General features: G+C 37.8%; 1 pseudogene; it reads left to right on the plus strand.

Moving 5' to 3' along the window:
- The first annotated feature begins 607 nt into the window (after positions 1 to 607).
- LOC101277156 (regulator of G-protein signaling 7-like) overlaps positions 608 to 15,931 on the plus strand; it is a 33,210-nt pseudogene continuing 17,886 nt past the window's right edge.

Here is a 15,931-nt window from a genome sequence, read left to right on the forward strand (position 1 = left end):
AACTTACTGTGTGTTATTTATACTGGCAAAATTTTATTTGGTTCTTCTTCACCCCTTACACCATTAAATCACCAGTACTAGCAATAGTAATATTTACAAAATTAAAAATTGTTTTCACCAATTCAGTAACTGATTCATATCCCTCCTTTTGGGCTCTTCATTTTTATGGTGTAGAAATTTGTTGTTGTCATCAGAAAGCTGGCTTAGGTTTCATTCCTTCATTCTTACATTCAATAAGCACCTTAAGAATTAAAGTCAAACTTTTTAACTCATTTAATGATATGATGATATGGCCTGAGGACCAGGGATTCCAAAATTTTGTGTTGCTCCTTGAATGAGATCCCAGAGAAACAACACAATGTGAAACAAAATGCCACTTCACTGATGGTTACAGAAGTGCCCTAGAAGTCAATCCAGAACTCCTCAGTTTATGGCAAGTTGGAGCTTGTGTGTTAAATCCAAGAGGGGCTTTTTCGTCTCCCATTTGAAAATCTTTGCATATCCCCAAATTGCAAGTAGAGTTTTGTAAGGAAAAAAATCCTAGAAAGTGCTGGGTATCTGTCACTTGTGTACATGGCAGGCTAAGTGCAACAGAACAGAAGGATCCATGCACGTCTGCCTCAGGCCTTTGTCTCTTCAAGGAGCTCATATTTTTTTCAAGGTAAGTAAAACAAATCAGCCTCTACTCAGTAATATTTTTTTTATTCCTAAATGATTCTTGCTGGGAATATTTTCAGTATTTTAAAGCTGAACCTGAAACATGAGTCATGCCAGTGATCACAAAAGCAAACTTACTTGTTAGACTCCTATTGGTAACTTAATGAGAACTGTGACAGTCGTCTGTGCCTACACCACAACAAGTAGTTTATAAAAAAAGGAATATCACTGAAGGATGAACAGAAAGGTCACAGATGTTAAATGGAAGTGGTCTGATTTCAACCAAAGCAGATTAGGAGAATGTGAAGAATAATTTAGGGAAGTACAGCAGAGGCTCTGAGTAATAGGAGGTTGCTCTACCACCCTCTTGGTAATTGACCAGTAGATAATAATCTTGCACAGTCAATGATGTGCTCATATTGCCAATGATGATGCAGAAAGGCAAAGACCCAAAAGGGTGGGCCAAAGACAGATTATTCTACATTTATGCTGGAAATAATCTAAGTCATGAATCTTGATTGGGACTGCACAAAGAGCTGCATTCCAATTGGAGAATTCAGTAAATATTAAAATTGTCTGTAAATACAATCCCGGAGTCATCCTTGATTCCTGTTTTCACTTACATTTATTTCTCTCCCAGGATTCTTCACCTCTCCCAGGCTTTCTCTTCCCAGTTGCCAAAACCTAGGAGTCATCACTGACTATTCTCTTCCCCTTAGATTCCTGACCCAACCCATCAGCAAGTTTTAACACAGATGTGCAGATGCCATCACCATGAGCTCTTGCCTAAATTATTGCAATAACCCTGTAACTGTTGTCTTTGCTTCCACTTTTGCCCTGACCTCATCCCAATAAACCATCCCCAAAGTAATCACAACTCCTGAGTTTTTTTTTTAAAATAAGCTTTATTTCTTAGAGCAGTTCTAGGTCCACAACAAAACTGAGCAGAAAGTATAGATAGTTCCCATATCCCCCCTGCTCTCCCCACACACAACCACCCCCATTATCAACATCACCAGAGTGGTACATTTGTTATAATTGATGAACCTACATTGAACTATCATTGTCACCCAGAATCCATAGATCACACTAGGGTTCACTCTTGGTATTGTACATTTTATGTGTTTGAATAAATGTATAATGACATGTATCCACCATTATAGTATGATACAGAGTAGTTTCACTGCTCTCCCAAATCCTCTGTGCTCCACCAATTCTTTACTCCCTCTCCCCAACCCCTGGCAACCACTGATTTTTTTACTCTCTCCTTAGTTATGCTTTTTTCCAGAATGTCATATAGTTGAAATCGTACAATATGTAGACTTTTCAGATTGGCTTCATTCACTAAGATGCATATCAGTTTCATCATGGCTTTTTATGTTCAACAGCTCATTTCTTTTAAGTGCTAAAAAATATTCCATTGCGTACCTGTACCACATTCAGCTACTGAAGGACATCCTGCTTTTAAAATTTTTATTGGAATATATTTGCTTTAGAATATTGTGTTAGTTTCCACTGTACAGCAAAGTGAATCAGATATACATATACATATATCCCCTCTTTTTTTGGATTTGCTTCCCACTTAGGTCACCACAGAGTACTGAGTAGAGTTCCCTGTGCTATAGAGTAGGTTCTCATTAGTTATCTAGTTTATACATAGTATCAATAGTGTATATATATCACTCCCAATCTCCAAATTCATGCCACCCCCCTCCTTCGTATCCAAATATTTGTTCTCTACGTCTGTCTCTATTTGTGCTTTGTAACTAAGATCGTCTATACCAATTTTTTTCAGATTCCACATATATACATTAATATACGATATTGTTTTTCTCTTTCTGACTTACTTCATTCCGTATGACAGTCTCTAGGTCCATCCACGTCTCTATAAATTACCCAATTTCATTCTCTTTCAGGGCTGACTAATATTCCATTGTACATATGTACCACATCTTCTTTATCCATTCCTCTGTTGATGGACATTTAGGATGTTTCCGTGTCCTGGCTATTATAAATATTGCTGCAATGAACACTGGGGTGCATGTGTATTTTTGAATTATGGTTTTCTCTAGGTAGTGGGATTGTTGGGTCATATGGTAGTTCTACTTTTAGTTTTTTAAGGAACCTCCATACTGTTCTCCATAGTGGCTGTATCAATCTAAATTCCCACCAACAGTGCAAGAGGGTTCCCTTTTCTCCACACCCCCTCCAGCATTTATTATTTGTAGATTTTGTGATGATGGCCATTCTGACCTAAGGTGATACCTCACTGTAGTTTTGATTTGTATTTCTCTAATAATTAGTGATGTTGAGCAGCTTTTCATGTGCTTTTGGGCCATCTGTATGTCTTCTTTGGAGAAATGTCCATTTAAGTCTTCTGTCCACTTTTTTGATTGGGTTGGTTTTTTTTTTTTTGATATGAGCTGCATGAGCTGTTTGTATATTTTGGAGATTAATCCTTTCTTCGTTGATTCATTTGCATATATTTTCTCCCATTCGGAGGGCTGTCTTTTCATCTTGTTTATGGTTTCCTTTGCTGTGCAAAAGCTTTTAAGTTTAATTAGGTCCCATTTGTATATTTTTGGTTTTATTCTCATTACTCTATGAAGTGGGTCAAGAAAGATCTTATGCTGTAGTTTACGGCAAAGATCATTCTGCCTGTTTTCCCCTAAGATTTTTATAAAGTCTGGTCTTACATTTAGGTCTTTAATCCATTTTGAGTTTATTCTTGTGTATGGTGTTAGGAAGTGTTCTAATTTCATTCTTTTACATGTAGCTGTCAAGATCTTCCAGCACCACTTATTGAAGAAGCTGTCTTTTCTCCATTAGGTAGGTTTATTCCTACATCTTTTTGTTATTACTGTTGCAATAGGAAATGGGACTGTTTCCTTAATTTCTGTTTCTGATCTTTTGTTGTTAGTGAATGGGAATGCAAGAGATTTCGCTGCATTAATTTTGTATCCTGCAACTTTCCAAATTCATTGATTAGCTCTAGTATTTTTCTGGTGGCATCTTTAGGATTTTCTATGTATAGTATCATGTCATTTGCAAATAGTGACAGTTTTACTTCTTTTCCAATTTGGATTCCTTTTATTTCTGTTTCTTCTCTGATTGCCATGACTAGGACTTCCAAAACTGTGTTGCATAACAGTGGTGAGAGTGGACATCCTTGTCTTGTTCCTGATCTTAGAGGAAATGCTTTCAGTTTTTCACCATTGAGAATGATGTTTGCTGTGGGTTTGTCATTTACAGACTTTATTATGTAGATGTAGGTTCCCTCTATGCCCACTTTCTGGAGAGTTATTATCATAAATGGGTGTTGAATTTTGTCAATAGCTTTTTCTGCATCTATTTAGATGATCATATGGTTCTTATTCTTTAATTTGTTAATATGGTGTATCACACTGATTGATTTGCATATGTTGAAGAATCCTTGCATTCCTGGGACAAATCCCACTTGATGATGTTGTATGATCCTTTTAATGTGTTGTTGGATTCCGTTTGCTAGTATTTTGTTGAGGATATTTGCTTCTATGTTCATCAGGGATATTGGTCTGTAATTTTTTTGTGTGATATATTTGCTTTTCGTAACAGGGTGATAGTGGCCTTGTAGAACGGAGTATTCCTCCATCTGCAAGTTTTTGGAAGAATTTGAGAAGGATAGGTATTAGCTCTTCTCTAAATGTTTGCTAGAATTCACCTGTGAAACCTTCTGGTCCTGGACTTTTGTTTGTTGGAAGATTTTTAATCACAGTTTCAATTTCATTACTTATGATTGGTCTGTTTATATTTCTAAATCTTCTTTGTTCAGTCTTGGAATGTTGTACCTTTCCAAGAATTTGTCCATTTCTACCAGGTTGTGCATTTTATTGGCATATAGTTGCTTGTAGTAGTTTCTTTTGATCCTTTGTATTTCTGTGAAGTCACTTGTAATTTCTCCTTTTTCATTTCTAATTTTATCGATTTGAGTCCTCTCCGTTTTCTTTCTTGATGAGTCTGGCTAAAGGTTTATCAATTTTGTTTTTCTTCTCAAAGAACCGACTTTCAGTTTTATTGATCTTTGCTATTGTTTTCTTCGCTTCTATCTCATTTATTTCTGCTCTGATCTTTATTGTTTCTTTCCCTTTACTAAATTTGTGTTTTCTTTCTTCTTTCTCTAGTTGCTTTACGTGTATTGTTAGACATGGTGTATGGTTTTTGAGATTTTTCTTGAGGTGCTATTGTATTGCTGTATTGCTTCCCTCTTAGAACGGCTCTTGCTGCATCCCATAGGTTTTGGGTCACAATATTTTTATTATTATTTGTTTCTATGTATTTTTAAATTTCCTCTTTGATTTCTTCAGTGATCTCTTGGTTATTTAGCAGTGCACTGTTTAACCTCCATTTGTTTGTGTTTTTTATAGTTTTTTTTCCTGTAATTGATTTCTAATTCCATAGCATGTGGTCCGCAAAGATGCTTGATATGATTTCAAATTTCTTATATTTTCTGAGGCTTGATTTGTGACCCAAGATGTGATCTGTCCTGGAGAATGTTCTGTATGCATTTGAGAGGAAAGTGTATTCTTCCGCTTTCCGGTGCTATGTCCTATGACTATCAATTAAATCTGTCTGGTTTATTTCATCATTTATTTGTTTTAATAAATTTATTTATTTATTTATTTTTTGGCTGCATTGCTGCGTGTGGGCTTTCTCTAGTTGTGGCAAGTTGGGGCTACTCTTCATTGCGGTACACAGGCTCTAGGTGGCTTCTCTTGTTGCAGAGCACAGGCTCTAGGCACACATACTTCAGTAGTTGTGGCACATAGTCTCAGTAGTTGTGTCTCGTGGGCTCTAGAGTGGAGGCTCAGTAGTTGTGGTGCACAAGCTTAGTTGCTCTGTGGCATGTGGGATCTTCCCAGACCAGGGCTCAAACCTGTGGATTCTTAACCACTGTGCCACGAGGGAAGTCTCTATTGTGTCATTTAAAGCTTGTGTTTCCTTATTTATTTACCATCTAGATGATCTGTCCATTGGTGTAACTGGGGTGTTAAAGTCCCCCACTATTATTGCGTTAGTGTTGATTTCCCCTTTTATGGTTGTTAGCATTTGCCTTATGTATTGAGGTGTTCCTATTTTCGGTGCATATACATTTATAACTGTCATATCTTCTTCTGAGATTGATGCCTTGATCACTACATAGTGTCCTTCCTTATCTCTTGTAACAGATTTTATTTTAAAGTGTACTTTATCTGATATGAGTATTGTTACTCCAGCTTTCTTTTGATTTCCATTTTCATGAAATATCTTTTTACATCCCTTTACTTTCAGTCTTATGTGTCCCTAGGTCTGAAGTGGGTCTCTTGTAGACAGCATATATATGGGCCTTGTTCTTGTATCCATTCAGCTAGTCTGTGTCTTTTGGTTGGAGCATTTAATCTATTTACATTCAGGGTAATTATCAATATGTATGTTCCTATTACCATTTTCTTAATTGTTTCGGGTTTGTTTTTGTAGGTCTTTTCCTTCTGCTGTGTTTCCCACTTAAGTTCCTTTAGCATTTTTTGTAAAGCTGGTTTGTTGGTGCTGAATTCTCTTAGCTTTTGCTTCTCTGTGAAGCTTTTGATCTTTCTGTTGTATATGAATGAGACCCTTGCTGGGTAATCTTTGTTGTAGGTTTTTCCCTTTCAACACTTTAAATATACCCTGCCACTCCTTCTGGCTTGCAGAGTTTCTGCTGAAAGATCGGCTGATAACCTTATGGGGATATCCCTTATTTGTTATTTTTTTGCTTTTCCCTTGCTGCTTTTAATATTTTTTCTTTGAATTTAATTTTTGTTAGTTTGATTACTATATGTCTTGGTGTGGTTCTCCTTGGGTTTATCCTGTATGGGACTCTCTGCATTTCTTGGACTTGGGTGGCTATTTCCTTTCCCAGGTTAGGGAATTTTTCAACTATGACTTCTTCAAATATTTTTTCATGCCCTTTCTCTTTCTCTTCTTCTGGGACCCCTATAATTTGAATGTTGATGTTTTATGTTGTCCCACATGTCTCTGAGGCTGTCCTCAATTCTTTTCATTCTTTTCTCTTTATTCTGTTCTTCAGCAGTTATTTCGCCAATGTATCTTCTGGCTCACTTATTCGTTCTGCCTCTGTTTTTCTACTATTGATTCCTTCTAGTGTACTTTTCATTTCAGTTATTGTGTTGTTCATCTCTGTTTTTTTGTTATTTAGTTCTTCTAGATCTTTGTCAACATTTCTTATATTTTGTCAATCCGTGCCTGCATTCTATTTCCAAGATTTTGGATCATCTTTACTATCATTACTCTGAATTCTTTTTCAGGTAGCTTGTCTATTTCCTCTTCATTTATTTGGTCTTTTGGGTTTTTACCTTGCTCCTTCATCTGTAACATATGTTTTTGTCATCTCATTTTCTTTGATGGGTGGGGCTGTGTTCCTGTCTTACTGGTTGTTTGGCCTGAGGCTTCCAGCACTGGAGTTTACCGGCAGTTGGGTAGAACCAGGTCTTGGTGCTGAGATGGTGACTTCCAAGAGACCTCACTTGATTAATATTCCCTGGGGTCTGAGGTTCTTTGTTAGTCCAGTGGTTTGGACTTGGTGCTCCCACCACAGGATCTCTGGCTTGACCCCCAGCTTCTGAACCACGATCTCACAAGCCACATGGCACAGGCAAAAAAAAAAAAGAAGCATAACATAACAAAGAATAAAAAATAATAAGTAAAAAATAATATATTAGAAAAATATATATAAATGAAACAACAGCAAGGTAAAACAGAACCACAATAGAAAAAAAGAAGCCAGAAAACATCTTGGCTGTGGGGGTGGGGCTTAGGCAGGGGAGGGGCCTAGACTCAGGACACTCACAGTTGGAAAATGCCCTGGGGGTGGCACTGGGGCAGGGAGGGGCTTAGTCTGGGGGGGCGGCAGGCCTAGGCTCAGGACCCCAAAAAGGCCCTGGGGGTGTTGGGTGGTAGATTTTAGGCTCTGCTTGCCAGAGGGGCCTCAGAGTGCGAGGATCAGGACCAGTACCCAAGCAGGCTCCATAGGGCCCAATTGGGCAGGGGAAACAGTGGCCACATTCCCTTCCAATCCTCTGACCCCCCAAGGTTTTCTCCCCATCCTTGTTGATTCCCTCATGGTGAGTGGGCCCCTCCGAGTGTAGAAACCCCTCCCCTTCCCCAGCCACCCCTCAGGGTAGTGGTCCCATTCCTCCTCCACTTCTCCTTCCCCCTTGCTCTCCCCCATGTCCTACCTGGTCACTTGGGGGTTCCTCGTGTTCTCTTAGGTGTCTGAGGTCCCCAACCAGTGCCTGGTATGTGCCCTAGTGGTGAGGAGATGCAAACTCCTCATACTCCTACTCTGCCATCTTAACTGCACCCCCAGAAAATTTTAGTTTTATTGAAGTTCAATTGATCAATTATTTCTTTCATGGATTGTGCCTTTGCTGTTGTATTTATAAAGTCATCACCAAATCCAACGTCACCTACATTTTCTTCTATGTTATCTTCTAGGAGTTTTATACTTTAGCATTTTACATTTAGATCCATTTTTGTGAAAGACATAAAGCTTGAGTGAGCTTTCAAAAATTTAAAGCATACCAAGTCACTTTCATGTTTAAAACCCTCCAATGACTTCCACTTATGTTTAGAACCGAACCAAAGATTTTACCATGGTCTATAATTTCTACCTAACTTAACCACTTTCCACGACTCCAAAGTGTCATGGTACATTTCCCTCCCCTCTGCTACAGCAGACTTCCTCGTGCCTCTTGACATGTGGAATTCATTCATAAAATACATTGAAGTAGGATTACTTAATTAAGACTCTATAGCCAACAAATAAGATTGAGCAGGAATCAAATGAGTATTATAGAGGAATGTGAATGGAAGGAATTCCAGGGTAATTGCCACAAACAACTTCTTTCAGTCTGTGTTTAGCGTTTAATAAATGGGTGGGTCAGCAAGGCTGAAAGAATCAGAAGCTAAATCAATTGGCAAGTGCCCAAAACAGAAAGAAAAGCTTGAATTGGCTCTTTAAAAAAAATATCCTGAGGTTGAACACTTCAAAAATCTAGAATTAGTTTGTATAAGAGTAAGGGATCATTTTAATTGAGGTACAATATACTGCAAATTGAGTTTTTAAAACTGGTACAGTGTTACAGAAGGACAAATAATTTTCAATAATTTAAATGTGTTTGAACCAATAAATATATTCAAAATTTAATTTTCCCAGAGTCATGTCTGATTTTTAAATTTCCAGGAATATGTTTATTCCTTACTGTAAGCTCTATATGCCATCTCATTCTTAAATCTCCACTTATTTGTCATTTAAGACATTGTTTTGCCGAGTTACACATCAGCTACAGTTGATTGAATTTAAAGAGTTGTTTTCCATTACTATTAATAGTGCTGCTCCTCACCAAGGATCCTTAAGATATCCTAAGTTATCCTGAAAACAAGTGTGCTTTCCACTACAACTAATAAAAATGCATTATGTCATGAGAGGAAATAAATGATTTTTAGATGCTTTTAAATAAAATATCAATAATGAAAGCAAGGGAGGGTGGGAGGGAGGGAGACGCAAGAGGGAAGAGATATGGGGACATAAGTATATGTATAACTGATTCACTTTGTTATGAAGCAGAAACTAACACACCATTGTAAAGCAATTATACTCCAATAAAGATGTAAAAAATAAATAATAAATAATGAAAGCAAGAATCCCAGCTTCTGTTTTGCAACTCATTAAGACACTTAAATGAATGCTATGGCAGTAATATTTCTCAATATTATGATCATTTTGCCCCTTCAGGAATGGATTCCAAGACATTAAACTCTACTTTTAATAAATAGTATTATAGTAATGTTACAGCACAGCTTATGTCTGTTTAAAATAAATTCATCCTTGAATTACTAGAAATAATGTATGCTTCTTTTCTAGGTCAACGTAAATACAACTTTATTATTCCTTAAATCCAATAATACTGTGTACTTAATATTATATATGTAAAATAGTACCTATTTGAACATTTTTACTGAGTGCCTACTTGATAATGGTAACGTTATTTATATCTTATTGGGAAGATATGTTTTGTAGTTCAGAAAAACAATTTATGCATTACATTTCAAGCAGATCTGCTGGCAGCTAGTGGTATATATTATATATGCTTCAAAAAGATAACTGCCTTTTTAAAATACCAAGGCCAACAAGGTCTTACTGGGATTAAAATTGCTTATAAGCAAAATTTTAAAAAATATTTATCTGCCATATTGGTGAGGTCAAACAGAATGTACATAAGAATGGATGTCTGAAATGTTCTGTTGTTGTGTAATGCCCTCTGACAACTTCTGTCCAGTCCTTATATTCCTACATTGCAATGATTCATCTGTCTGGTATCCTTATTATATTAACAGAATATTGAGGTATGGTCATACCTTCCTTTTTTTTTTTATTTTTAATTTTTTTTTTGCTGTACGCGGGCCTCTTACTGTTGTGGCCTCTCGCATTGTGGAGCACAGGTTCCGTACGCGCAGGCTCAGTGGCCATGGCTCACGGGCCCAGCCGCTCCATGGCATGTGGGATCTTCCCGGACCGGGGCACGAACCCGTGTCCCCTGCATCGGCAGGTGGACTCCCAACCACTGCGCCACCAGGGAAGCCTCATACCTTCATTTTTATATCTTACCATTTATCACTAGATCTGACAATTAGATACAGAAATAAATTTTCTTAAAATTATTTTAAAATTCCCCCTCAAAATATATTGTTGTATTTCATTCGCCACAGTGCCTGATGTCTGAAACCAGTTATTTTGCAAGTATCAACACTAGCTCATGACCTTAATTATTCAGAAATATACCAGATGACTTTGGGCATCTAAGCTTTTTTAATATTCAAGAATCCCCTATTTAACTTAGGTACCAGAGATCTAAGCATTAGCTGTCCTAAGAGGCTCTTTAGAAATGAAAGGAAGCTGGAAGGTCACTGAGACATGCACCCCAGGTCCAGTTAATTATTTTAACCATTTTGCCATTAGCAAAAAATTTTGAACTGGCATATTTCATTAGCCTGGAATGGGAGCAGAGTTATGGGACATTACCTCAGGGTTCAGTCTTCTAATACTGTTTACTTCTAGGATCAATGCCTTCTTATTAATTTGCTGATTAATGGTGTTAAGAATTGGTTCAAATAGAATTTTAGATGTCTTCTAATGGCTCATTAACTAAATTTGAAAAGCCATACTCTTTTAACTCTGAAAATGAAAATTCTAATTCTTTTTGAGACTGCAGTCAGATACACTCTTATGCAGGGAAAAAATCTTTCCTCTTCATGCCTTCAGTGGTTGACACAATTTCTGGGGCCATTTGTCAATACCCACGTGGTATGACTTGGTATGAAGTATGATTGATTTAGAATTCTAGCTTATAACAGAAGTTTTCAAGTTCTATTAGTTCAGACTTCTCATGTGCATAAAGAAAATATATTTTCTTTTTTTTTTATAATTGCCCAATTTTTCTTAGAAACCCATTTGAAAGATCGTTTTCAACGTCATGCGCTGCATGATACAATCATTTAAATCATCTGCTAGGAATCTTTTGGATAAGTGATCACACTTTCAATTTATTTTCCACCTCTCCCTGCTGCTATGCAAGGTTGTTTTTGATAGCAGTTTGGGGTACAAATGTTTTATTTTTATATGATCTTCTGGCTTCTTTCTGATTTCTGCTTTAGCTAGGCCAGTGGAGTCTATTCCTAGGACTGCTATCATGAGGGTACCATCTCATGTCTGGGCACTCACTGTTGGAGTTTGTGTTCCAGACATTTGCTCCCAGTGTAAAACCCCTGCACACCTCGGCCTTGGTCTCAACCTTAGGCTCCCAGCCATCTGTTAATCTTGTCAGAACTTCTGCCTCCTTTACTACTGAGGCATGCAACAAACTCTGGGTCTCTTGCTTGCTGTATACAAGCCTCGGGAAACACTATTTCAGGTTCATCTCTCTTGCCAACTCCAATTGTAAAGATTCATGTTGGCTGTGATGGCATGTGGCGATTCTTCTAGGTATATAAATGGGACTAGCTAAACCACCCATACATTTCAGACTCCCTCATAATTGTCTGACCATTTCTATCACTCTTTTCTTTCCCCCTGGGTTTCTTCTTTAGAGGAGGAAAACGAGGACATCTGTTGAATGCTGCCTCTTACCTTTATTTTACTTTTTCCCCTGGTCACAGAGGGACATGCCTTCCTTTTCCTGTATATCAGATCCTCATTTATCCCACTCCTTAACGTATAAAAGAAAATCTCCTATGATCTATCTTGCCATGCTTGGCTCTTGATATATCGATGAGAGCTTAAAGAATTTCACTGCCTACACTTCCCTAATGAGCTTAGGGGTGGAAGGCTGGAAGGAAATGGAAATTAAATAGGAAATGAGCACACATTGTTCATGTTTTAAAACATTATCATTGTTACTTCTAGATCAATGGTTATGACTCCTGGTGAAATCACCAGGTGGGGAGCAGTTGGTGGGGAGGCTAAAACATACTTATGCTTAGACCAGCCACAGAAAATTATATCAGAATATCATATATTGATCAGCCTCATGCTGATAAAGTTTAACTGAATTGCTCAGTGTCAGTAATAAGTCTCACCCAGGAGGATGCTCTTCCTTCCTCCTACACTTCCAAGCAGACCACGGTGTTAAACCAGGTATTTCTATTCTTAGATATGCAAACCAAATTTATAGTTTACTTAATGTTTATAGGACAGTGTATTACAGTATATGTATATTTCACATAAAACCTACAAAGAAAAAAATGATTTACTTCTTTATCACTTACAACATTATGGTGGAGTTTTGTCACAATAGTTGTACTATCAGGGGAGGGTTCTTTAAGGAAAATGTCCTATGTCCTCATTATACAAAGAGCTAATCCCTATTGCTTACCAGCGCTTGTGGAGAACTTCTTTCCCTAATCACATCAGTGCTGCCTTTTGCCTTTCCCGCCACCCCATCCCAACTCCTCAAAAGGATGGTTTCCACGTTCATATTTTCTCTGGAGTCACTTTCAAGGATAACTGATGTTCCAATGATCTTTCAATCTGTGGGGGGGAAATAGAGAAATTGAGCAGAGATGTGCAATGTAATGTTTTACTAGTAACGGAGATCCCTACATCCTTTATCAAAACTTGAAAGTAAAAGAAACACAACCATGTAACTGACAACTTTCAATCACTTCTAAAGGATAAGTGATGTCTGAGGACCTTTCTAGATTTAAGATCCCAAATATTTTTAAGTCTCCTTTCTTCTGTTTCCTGATTCATATTTTCTCTCCCCTACCTCCTCTCTCTTTATATTCCTCTTCCCTTTCTTCTCCTCCCTCTTCCTTTTTCTCTCTCTTTCTCTTTTCTTCCTCTCTCCCTCTTCCTCTCTTCTTCTCCAAATAAAAAAGAAGCTTTACAGCTCTTTGTTTCTTTGCAACAGAATGATAAATCTGGCAAAATGACACTTCTGTTGTTGTCAAAAAACAAGGAGCAGGCTGTCCACCCTTTTCCTCCAATCCACCCTGTTTTAAAGGGGTTCACCTGCCTGTGGGAAAAAAAAAGAAAGGAATTCCTGAGAAGAAGCATGGTATATTCATTCCCAGTTGCTTTCTTCATCTTCCTCATTTTAACCATTACTCCATTGCACATTCTGTCTATAGAAAACAAATATTCCAAGTCACTGGATTTCATGAATCATTGTAGAAAAATTACTCTGGGATATGAGATGGTTCAACTGAATGTCATTGGATTTCTAACTTAGGAGAAGAAAGCAACTATCAGTGTCTTTGCCATCAGAGAGGGTACACTCTGAGTGAAGTTGAATGCAGGTATCAGCTGGGGGTATCACCCCATTTAGTCTCTGGACACCCTTGCTCTAAATCTGTTGGGTTAGCAGCTACTAATAATACTAACACCCACTTTCACATGCAAATCTCTTGTATTTCTTTTTCCTATTTCTCTGGGAGTTATTCTAGAATGGTATCTGAAGGCTTTTAAAGTTGAGGAGTAAAAGAGTGCAAAGCATTTCATCACTGGCTACTGCTGAGAGAAGTGTCTGTGGCCATTTGAAAAGGGCGGCCAGGGACTTGTGTCATCAAAGCATTTGCTCAGGTTCTGGAGAGTGAGTGCACTGATCAAAAACTTTACACCCAAAGGTTCCTTTGTCTTTCTGTTTTCCATTTCTAGCCTGGATGCGTAAATACCACTGAAGTGGACATTAAGAAGTCATCCAGAATGAGAAATCCACACAAAACACGAAAGGTAAAATTGATGTTTGTTAGGCTGATCTTGGTAATGTGTTGGGCTGTTTAGAGGATGTCAAACACACAAAAAAACCTTTTATTCCATTTCATGAGTACCTTGTAGTATCTTCCCTGCTCTTCCTTGTTGCTTGGCTGGAAGAAAATCTGGAAGTTCAAGCCCTGGACTTCTGTCAGTTCCTCTGTCCCCAGGAAATAGCCCCCATCCAGATTCTCAAGTGTGACAAGGTCCCAAAGTGTGTGTGTGTGTGGGAGGGATGGCTGTGAAAGGAAAAGGATGCTGAGAGAAGAGCCATTAACAGAAAAATGTATCTCTTTCAGTGCCCAGGAAATGAGGAAAAGTAGGTAGAGATTATCTGAGAAAAAGTGGTACTCATGAGAGAAGAGCCTTGTTAGAGAAAACTATGAAGAAAAAAAAGACACTTTCATAAAGATGTTTAATTATAGCTATCGTATGAGGACCATGTCTTAACATCAGAATTTAATTTATAGTAACACAACTATAGAATAGTGGTTATAGGTTCAAGATCTCTTATGTGAGGAAGTATGTAACAAAAACAAAGTGCTCTTCTGAATTCAATGACATTTAATATAATTGCTTGAAAACACATAGCAGAAGTATCTACATTTTTTAAAGTAACACATACATGTAGAAGACATTTTTATTTATTCCATAAAAAATGGTTGATGCACGTAAGAATGTCTGGCCTATAGCAATCACTCTGAGGACACAGCCGAAGGTCAGTGCCACTAGATCAAAGCATCCCACAAACTTTAAGACCTTCGCTTCCGTAGCTTTTTTCTTATGCAGCATTTTCCAGGATATGTGCCCCAGCAAGTACTAAACATTTTTTTTGTAGTCTTATTTCTTGTCTTCTTCTTCCATCCCTAGAAACATAGCATTATGTTCAAAGGCCCCAAAACAGTCCAAGTACTTTTTCTTTCTTGTAAGACAGTTTATCTTGATGTTAGGATAAAGAAGCTACAGGAAAAGTGCCATAAAATCCATTCAGATGAGGTGCTCAAAAGCTTTCGCCCCTAGCATATCACTGACAAAAAGAGGCAAAGCCAGACCAAAGCAAGCCTATTGGCCCCTCTCGCTTATGATCAGCCCTACTCCGTTCCTCTCATCCTCTGCTCACAGCATGGCCTGAGTGTACCGGGACGAGCTTTGTGAAACGAAATTCAAAAATCTATCAGCTCTCTCAAAGTACATTAAGCCACTTCTCTCCACTTTCTGACTTTTGAATTCAGAATACATTACTTTGTGTCGTTTCCCCCAACAGACACCAAGTGAGCTATGCTCTGATTCATAAGGAAAAGTATATGGATTGATGAGATAGAACTTAAAGAATAATAAAGCAATTGTTTACACTCTCCCTTTAGCACTTAGTGAAGATGTCTTACCTGTGCATCATATTGCATCATTTTTTTGAAAATTTGGGAAGAATTAGTTTGCAGTGTTGATCGCTGTTTATACATGAAAACATTGGTATTTCTTTATTTCCATATGCAAAATGTGGAAATTTAAATTTTAATGTGTTATAAAATGGGATAAATTAGTCATATCTTAGAGCAGCACAAAAGTGTTTTAAATAAGACGTACAATAAACTTGCAAGCAAAGAGAAACTCTGCTCAAAATAGATGAAAGAGTGGAATAGTCTAAAACCTTGGGAGTAGGCCAGGGCAGAGTTAGCCCCGGATATTACTGGACACAGGGACTCAGACACAGGCAGAGCTCTCTCTCTCATTCTTCTCTAGTCTCCTTTCTCTGCCCTCCGTCTGCACTGGCTTCCTCCACATGGCATCAGATATCGTCACAATCATTCTCCAGTTGAGCTGAGAATCCAAAGGAAAGAGAAATATTCCCTCCCTCGTCACCAGTTAGAAAAATCCCAGAAATTCCATTCCACATAGAAAGTCATAAAAGCTTCCTGCACTCTTTAGTTCTTATTTTAAAGTCCCCTCCCC

This window comes from Orcinus orca, chromosome 8 (genome assembly GCF_937001465.1).
Source record: "Orcinus orca chromosome 8, mOrcOrc1.1, whole genome shotgun sequence".
Taxonomy (NCBI): Eukaryota; Metazoa; Chordata; class Mammalia; order Artiodactyla; family Delphinidae; genus Orcinus; species Orcinus orca.